The sequence below is a fragment of the Marmota marmota genome, unplaced genomic scaffold (assembly GCF_001458135.2).
Source record: "Marmota marmota marmota unplaced genomic scaffold, marMar, whole genome shotgun sequence".
NCBI classification, from domain to species: domain Eukaryota; kingdom Metazoa; phylum Chordata; class Mammalia; order Rodentia; family Sciuridae; genus Marmota; species Marmota marmota.
In genome coordinates, this window is record NW_026000026.1 from 4,412,960 (window position 1) to 4,421,673 (window position 8,714).

At 49.7% G+C, this 8,714-nt stretch overlaps 1 long non-coding RNA gene across 1 annotated transcript; it reads right to left on the bottom strand.

The window, feature by feature from the left end:
* LOC107156802 lies at positions 1-2,604 on the bottom strand. Its single transcript, XR_001505404.2, has 3 exons — positions 2,025-2,604; positions 127-178; positions 1-15 (listed from the first exon to the last, which is right to left on the bottom strand). It is a non-coding gene; the product is annotated as an uncharacterized LOC107156802 (long non-coding RNA).
* Between the last annotated feature and the right edge of the window lie 6,110 nt (positions 2,605-8,714).

The following is an 8,714-nucleotide window of genomic DNA, read 5'->3' on the forward strand; positions in this document are numbered from 1 at the left end:
AGGCAGCCTTGAACTCTGCCAGGGGAAGGAGAATGGGGGGCTGAGGCGAGGCTGACGCTGCCCAGAGGCCAAAACGTTCCCCAACACACCCGCCGCCCACTGGCGACAGCTGCCCAACCCACTCACCAGCGATCATCTCCTCGCTGAGGTAGGACCGGGCCTCCGCCTGCTGGTCGGTCTGCAGAAGACAGAGTGAGTCAGAGAGCAGAAGGGAGCAGAGTCCCCCCTGAGCCCCGTTCTCCTCGACCTCCACTTTTTAAATTTTTATGTTTTGTGTGGGGGCAGTACTGGGGATTGAACCCAGGGGCTTTCTACCACGGAGCCACAACCCCAGCCCTTTTTATTTATTTATTTATTTTTTGAGACAGGGACCCCCTAAATTGCTGAAGCTGGCCTCAAAATTGCAATCCTCCTGCCTCAGCCTCCTGAGTTTTGAGGATGGGCCACTGAGCACAGCCTCCATCCCCATTTCTGTAGGGAAGTGCCCCTGAGTCCTCCTAAAGACCAACTTGGCACACACTTCCTGGGATTTCTCCAAGACACCTGGGTTCCAGGAAACTTCACGTTTTATCTTCTGACACCCACTAACTGCCCCTCAGTGCACCCAGATCAGGCTGAAGGAGACCCAGAGTTTTCTAGCAGCACATTCTGTGCTAAGGACAATGAAAAAAAATAATTAAATAAAAAAAACACACCAAGGTCTTTTCACTTGTCCATTGGAGGCCAGGTCAGGAATCCCCAACGACCTTGGGCAAGTCACTTTGCATACCTTTCTCTCAAGTGACTTTGGGGGGTAAGATGAAATCAGGAGTGATGAAGGGCTTGGCATCCTGTCAGTACACTCTAGCATGATCTTCCAGTCTCCCTCTGTCCCCTAATGGTGGCTTGTACTTTAGTAGTTGCTCAATAAACATTTGTTCTCAAATGAATAATAATGCAACACAGTTATTGAGCACCTGCTAAGCGTTGGGCCTTAGACCAGACACTGAGACCACCAAGAAGAGATGGACATACAGTCTCTCCCCTCAGGGAATTTGCAGATGGGGAAATTTTAGGTTTCCTTCTCATACCTCAGTCATTGGAGTGAATGCCTCTCACACTGGGCAAAATGTTATGAGGCTTTGGTGTGAAAATACAGTTTCTGTGGGGACTTCCTGGGTCAGGGGCTTTGGGCTGAGGTTGGTGGTGAAGAACCACTGAGGTATCCAAGGAGTTCTTTGGCCAGCTGGTCCTGGCCCCCTCCTTCTCCCCACCCCCGCCTTCTCCCCTCTGCTGGTCCCTGCCAGGAAGACAGGCTATTTTTAGGTGGTCTGGGCACAGCAGCTGGCCTCTGGGGTCTAGTTACTCCTTGAAGCCAAGCAGGGAGGGGACCTCAGAGGAAAATAACAACCCAAATCAAGACCCCTTCTGGGAGGATGGGGGCTCTCTAACTCTAGTCTGTCACCTTTTGCTTCTTCTGATCATGCTCAGGACCCTGGGAGCCCTGAGACTCAGAGACCACCAAGAAGAGGTGGACAGATTGTCCCTCCCCTCAGAGAACTCGCAGACATGGGGATCTTGAGCGTCCTTCCTGCCGTTCGGTCATTGGAGTAAACACCTCTCAGCCAGCCAGCCCCAGACCCTGTGGCCTTCCATCCTCCAGAGGACAGGAGGGTTTGGCTGGGCTTCAAAAGCCCACCCCTGCCACAGGGCTGCTGGCCGACTCACTGTGGCCCTCAGGGTCCGAATCTCCACTATGAAGGAGACAAGCGAAGACCCCCTCCTAGCTCTACAAATGCTGGAAGGCTCAGAAGGTGGGCAGGGGATCTAGGCCCTGAGGATCCGACCCTGGACCACCCCAGCCCTCCTCATCCACGAAAAGTCAAAGGCCTTTTCCTGGGATTTCTCCAAGACACCTGGGTTCCAGGAAACTTCACGTTCTACCTTCCAACACCCCTAGCTGCCCCTCAGTGCACCCAGATCAGGCTGAACGAGACCCAGAGACTTCTAGCAAGCCAAGGAAGGAAGTCCCTTCTTGTCCTTACCATGGTTGCTGGTCACTGGGACTCCTCTGCTGTGGGTCACCTCCTCTCCACGCCACCACCCAAAGATGCTCTGGCCCACTCCAGCCCCCAGGATTTGTAGGGGCACCCTCTCCTCCCACCTCCCTGCTCCCCAGGACTGGATATCTTGCCCAATCAGATCCTGGGGTCATCAAGCCCCACCCCTTCCAGAGTCCTAGCCCATTACCTAATTTAGCCAAGGTCCCTTGCAGAGAAATTTAAGCCTCTGAGCAGGTGGCAGGCCTTGACGTAGTCCTAGATTCTTCTGAGGAGGGCGCGCCCTGCTCTACTACCTTAGAGGGCCCCTCCTCCAGAAGCACACTGGCTTGGAGATGGGTAAGATGGCGGAACAGTGACAAGGAGGCAGCATGGTGGGATGGGAAGAGCACACAGCTTGAAGTTCAAGATTCGAGACCCAGGCCTGCCTCTGCGAGCTGCCTGACCTTGGGTGATGACCCTCTGAGCCTCCTTTCCTCATGGTTCCTCATAAAGAGACCATGGCCTCTGGGTGTGGTGGCACACACTGTCATCTCTGCCGCTCAGGAGGCTGAGGCAGGAGGATCACCAGTTCAAAGGCAGCCTCAGCAACTCAGCAAGGCCCTAGCAACCCAGAATACTCTGTCTCTAATATATACATATATATATATATATATATATATATNTCAGTTTTGCAATGTTAATAGCTGCCTGTCTCTAATATATACATATATATATATATATATATATATATATATATATATATATATATGGATGGGAATATGGCTCAGTGGCTAAGTGTCCCTGGGTTCAATCCCTGGTACAAAAAAAAAGAAAGAAAGAAAGAAAGAAAGAAAAGAGTATGGCAAATGGGAGTCCAGGTATAAGTCACCTACTGGTGCCAGGTCCATAGGGCCGGTGCTTAGCAAGTGAAAGATCATATCTTTGAACCATATTAAGTGGTAGGGGACATGGTAGTGGTAAGAGGAGAGTGATGGGGAGGCTACCGTTGATTGAACTTCTACCACATGACACACACTGTACTAAGCATTTTAACCACATGACCTCATCCTATGAGGTGGCAGCTATTACAATCCCCAAGTGCCTGGAGGACTTTGTAAGTCATAGTAAATCATAAAGATCTACAGTAATGATGACATTTTTTCTTTCTTTTTAAGTCTTTCTTTGAGATGGAGCCTCTATTTATCCAGCTGGCCTAGAGCTCCTGGGGTCAAGTGATCCTCCTGCCTCAGCCCCCCCAGTAGCTAGGACTACAGTCATATCGGTGCACCTGGATTTGGCAATTCTTATTAATCCTGACTGGGAAGAAGGTGGGACAGTCCTCAGGGGACCCTTCAGAGGGAGGAGGATACAGAGGGCTAAAGGAGAAAAGGGGTATGCTTTTGGAGGAAGAAGCATTGAAAACAAAGATTCTTCTCTCAAGTTACCTTTCTCCAGGGAAAGGGGATTTGAGATTCACTTTGGGGGAGGTAGAAGAAAGTGCTCTAAGTGGTAAAGGGAGAGCTGGCCCCTTCCCAGAGCTCAGAAGAAAGTGGAGGAGCTCAGGTAGCCCTCTGGAGAAGTGGGGGTGGGGGATCTAGTCCAAGGAAGCCACCTGAGAACCCTTAGGTTCATGCTAGGCTGGGTGGAGTAAAAAGCAAGGCTCATAGACAGTGGCAGAGGCAACAGGAGGAGCACTGGGACACCAAGAGCAGGGACAGGCCAGGAAAGGGAGACTGGACACAGGGGAAGTCAGATGGACAGTGGCAACTGGGCTGCCCCCTGCCCCTATATATAGACATTCCCAAGAAAAGCTCGAGGAGCCAGCCAGGCTAAATAAGGCCTCCCGCCAGGCGGGGCCAAGGACTGCTACTCGGGATTCCAATTTGGACAAGAAACACTGGAACCACTCGATTCCTTTGGAACAGAAGGTCTGGAACCCTCCTCAATCACTATTCGTTAATTTATTCTTAGGTTTAGTCAGAGAAATAGATAAGGATCAAACTCCTTAGTGTGACTGAGCAAGGTCCCACTCACTGTCTCTCCAATCTTCCTCTTTCTCTCCTCCCTCAGTTGCAGGTTGCTCTCCTCTAGTCAGACTTAAACATGGCCGTGAACACCACCTTTTATGAACCCCAGGGCCTTTGCATATGATGCCAGAAATGCCCATCTTCCCTCTCTTCACCTGCCTGCTTACCTGTCATCTTTCTCGGTTTTAACATCTTCTAGTGGGCATGGTGGCACATGTCTGTAATCCCAGCAACTCAGGGATGCAGGAGTATCACTCTTTAGCAAGACTTTGAGCAACTTTAGCAAGAGCTTGTCTCAAAATGAAAAATTTTAAAAAGGGCTGGGATGTAGCTCAGTGATAAAGTCCCCCTGGGTTCAATCCCCAGGCCCAGGAAAAAAAAAAATCACTTCCTCCAGGTTTCCCCTTCCCTACACCCAGCCTGGAGGTCCAAGGTGGTCTCCAGTAGTTCCCTCAATCAGAGCACTGAACATGCCTTAGAATCTGTTTAGTCCAATTTTTGTGGGGAAGAGGGTACCAGGCATTGAACTCGGGGGCACTCGACCACTGAGCCACATCCCAGCTCTATTTCTATTCTATTTAGAAACAGGGTCTCACTGAGTTGCTTAGCGCCTCACTTTTGCTGAGGCTGGCTTTGAACTCGTGATCCTCCCGCCTTAGCTTCCTGAGTCACATGTGCCACTGTGCCCGGCTATTTTAGTCAGCTTTTATGTTGCTGTGACCAAAGATCTGACAAGAGCAACATGGAGGAGGAAAAGTTTATTTGGGGCTCACAGTTTGAGAGGCCAACTCCTCCATAGCTCTAGGCCCAAGAAAAGGCAGAACCTCATGGCGGAAGGGAATGGCTAGAGGAGGCGGTCACTGGGGGTGTGCCTTTCTGGGTTTGAATTTCGTCCTTGTGAGCAGAGCTTCCTGGTGGCCATGTTTGGGCTGCTTTCCTCCTCCACACTCTTTCACCATGACGTTCTGCCTCACCTCAGACCCAGAGCAGTGGACTTCTCCATTATAGATGAGATCTCTGAAACCCTGAGCACCAAGTGAACTTCTCCTCCTCTGAAATTGTTGTCAGGTTTTTTTGTTTTTGTTTTGTTTTCTTGTACCAGGGATTGAGCGCAGGGGTGCTTAACCACTGAGCCACATCCCCAGCCCTTTTTATTTTTTTATTTTGAGACAGGGCCTCACTAAATTTCTTAAGGCCTCACTAAATTGTTGAGGCTGGCTTTGAATTTGTGATCCTCCTGCTTCAGCCTCTTGAGCCACTGGGATCACAGGTGTGTACCACAGCACCTGGCTCGTGTCAGGTCTTTTGGTCACAGCAGCAAAAACATTGACTTCATCAGGATCGCAACCGATTCTGAGTTCCATGGCCAGAGAAAATTTCTTTTTTTTTTTTTTTTTTTTTTTAAATATTTTATTTACATTTTAGTTTTCGGCAGACACAACATCTTTGTTTGTATGTGGTGCTGAGAATTGAACCCGGGGACGCTACCGCTTGAGCCACATCCCCAGCCCCGGAGAGAAAATTTCTTGTTCAACATCAAATCTCACCAGGCATGGTGGCACACACCTATAATTCTGGCAGCTCGGGAGGCTGAGGCAGGAGGCTTGTAGGTTCAAAGTCAGCCTCAGCAATTTAGCAAGGCCGTAAGCAACTCAGTGAGACTCTGTCTTAAAATAAAAAATTAAAAGGGCTGGGGATATGGCTCAGTGGGTAAGTGCCCTGGGTTCAATACCCAGTACAAAAAAACAAAAAAGACTCCCAGGACCTAAGCCAGACATGGTGGTAAACTCCTGTAATTCCAGCTATTAGAGAGGCTGAGGCAAGAGGATCATAACTTCAAGACCAGCCTGGACAATTTAGCAAGACCCTATCTCAAAATAAAGTTCAAAAAGAAAAGAAAAGGGATGGGGTATAGCTCAGTGGTAGAGCACTTAGCTAGCAGGCAGAAGGCCCTAGCTTCAATCTCCAATACTGGAAAAAGAAAAAATTCAGCACAAGAAGCACGTGGAGGCAAGTGTAGAGTGGAAAGTAGAAGCTTTATTAAAGGACAGCAGAAAAGACTTCTCCTGGAGGAAGAAGGGGACTGAAAGGCTGAATCCGTGGAAGGGGAGGTGTTCCCTCTTTTACAGCTAAGGTCTCCTGTTAGTCCTCCCACACCCCTGACCTTTGTTTCCCTCTGACCTGCAGTGATGGGATGCAGGTGGGAAGGCAGAGGTGGAGACAGGTGGGCTGGAGGAGTCCTCTGGGCAGGAAGGCTGGGGCGGTCTGACCAGCACCTCCCAGTTTGCTGGGAGCTGTTTCATCAGCAGTTCCTTAGGATGGGTTCTGGCCCTTGGGGACATTAACATTTCAATGTCCCCAAGTGCTGCTCTGGTTTCCTGGACTTCATTTTCAATAATGGCCTCCATTTTCTTTATCTTACTGGATATTAGACCCGATTTACCCAACTACACTAACTACCTATCTTTAAATCTGGCTTCACCTGCAGCGGGTACTGAGCAGGGTTTAATACTGTATTCTGTATAAGAATAACTAAACATTTGAACCATGAACCCAAACCCACTATTACACATAACTATAATGCACTAATAAAAGCATTAAAAAAAAAAAAAAGAGTAGGGCTGGGGATATAGCTCACTGGTAGAGTGCTTACATCACATGCACAAGGCCATGGGTTCAATCCCAGCACCACAGGGGGAAAAAAAAAAAAAAAAAAAAAACCTGAACTGAATGTCATTTGATTCTTTAGAAGGAGGAACTTCCTAACCGTCATGGCTGAACCATAACAGGAACGGTTGGCTTCAAGAGGTAATGTCACTGAGTATGTACAAGTGGAGACGAATACCCATCTCTTAGGGAGGCTGTGGGGAAATGCCATGCAGAATCTAAATGGTGGAGACGTCAAGAGAGCTCCTTGTTCTGACCTGTTTATATAATGAAGCATAAGTCCCTTCCCCTCACTAAGCCTTAGTCGATCCACCTGTCAATGGAAGTGACAGGACAGATTTCTGAAGGACCCTCCTGCTCTGATAGCCTTGAGTTTATGAGCACCAGTTTTACAGCCAGACTTGAGAGACATATGCCAAGGACAAGTTGATATTTAGCCACAGTTGATGAGTGAGTGAGGGTTGAGTGAATAAATGAAGTGCATCTTTTTTATCCCAACATCCTACCTGCAAGCCAAAGGAAGAGGAATTAAATCTCTGAAATTATGGACTTGAACTTAAATCTCAGCTCCCGTATTTCCCAGAGGTGGATCTTGGGGAAGTGAATTTGCCTCAGTTTCTTTATCTTCAGAATGGACCACGATTGCCCATCCCACCTCCCCAGGATGTTGTGAGGGTGAGACATGAAAATATGCAAAGAACCTAGAACTGGATGTAGAACACAGTGGAACTGAAAGATGAGAACCTTCTGCTTTATGGAGGCCAGGGAGGGCGGTTCTCATTCAAAAGTATTTCCCCAACCCTCTCTCCTGTGTCACTCAAATATAGGAGGTGCTGCCAAAGAGATTTTGTTTTATTGTGGAACTAGCAAAATCTGCCCTGCTAGGGACTCATATCTAGATCTTCTGAAAGGAAACAACAAGAAAATTTTCTTGACCTACAGTTACCCTGCGGTAAAAGATAAACCACAGAGCTCCAGAGAAGCTGCTGAGGTTACCAGGATCAATGCCTGGGAAAAGAACAATGTGCAGAAACCTGCAGGAAGCTGTGTGATCTTGGACAAGCAACTCAGCCTCTCTGGCTGTTTCCCAGCGTGCCTATTTCTCCTGTGTGTGAGGCGCAAATGAGATTGTGAAAGTCTGTGAACACTGCAGAAACAATGATCCTTGTGTAATTGCCCTGCGTGAGGCACTAGACTAAAGCTCTTTAAAAAGCTGTAAAATCCGGGAGCTGGGAGTGTGGCTCCGTGGTAGACTGCTTGCCTGCTATGCACAAGGTCCTGGGCTCAATCTCCAGAGCCTACACAGTAACAAACAATAAGCCAAAACTAGAAAATGCTTCTTATTGTTCCCGTTCTACGTAAGAAATTTTAGGCTCTATGAGGTCATGGCTTAGTGACGTTAGAGCCCAACCGAAGACTTTGATTTTTTTCACCAGAGAAATGGGATCCCTTAAATCGCATAATCACATTGTAAAATTAATGAGTGCCAGATGCCCTGCGCTGTAATCCAAGTTACTCGTGAGGCTGAGGCGAAGGCAGCAGGGTCACAAGTTCAAGGTCAGCCTGGGCAATTTAGCGAGACCCATCTCCAAGTTTTAAAATAGGTAAATAAACAGGGCCGGGGTGCAGGCCAGCGGTAGAGCCCCGGGGTTCGGTCATCCCCAGTCCAGGGCGGGGGCGGCTGGAGAAGCCCGGGGGAAAACTGGGGTGCCCTGGGGCTCTCCGGGGATTCCTGGAGGCGCGCGCCTGGCCCGGGGAGACGGGGCTCCGCCGCCGGCCCAGGACTCCCAGGTCTCCCGTGGACGGCGGCCGGATTCCCGGGAGCCCGGGGAGCGGCGGGGCCGAGGCGGGCGGCGGCAGGAAGCGGCCGCGGCCGGAGCCGCCCGGCAGGTCAGCCTCGCTAAGCCGCGGGCGCGTCGGGACCCCTCGGAGAGGCGCCGGGAGTTCACCCCGAACGCGGGAGGCAGGGGCGCGTGACGGGAGAGAGAGGCGGGACCAG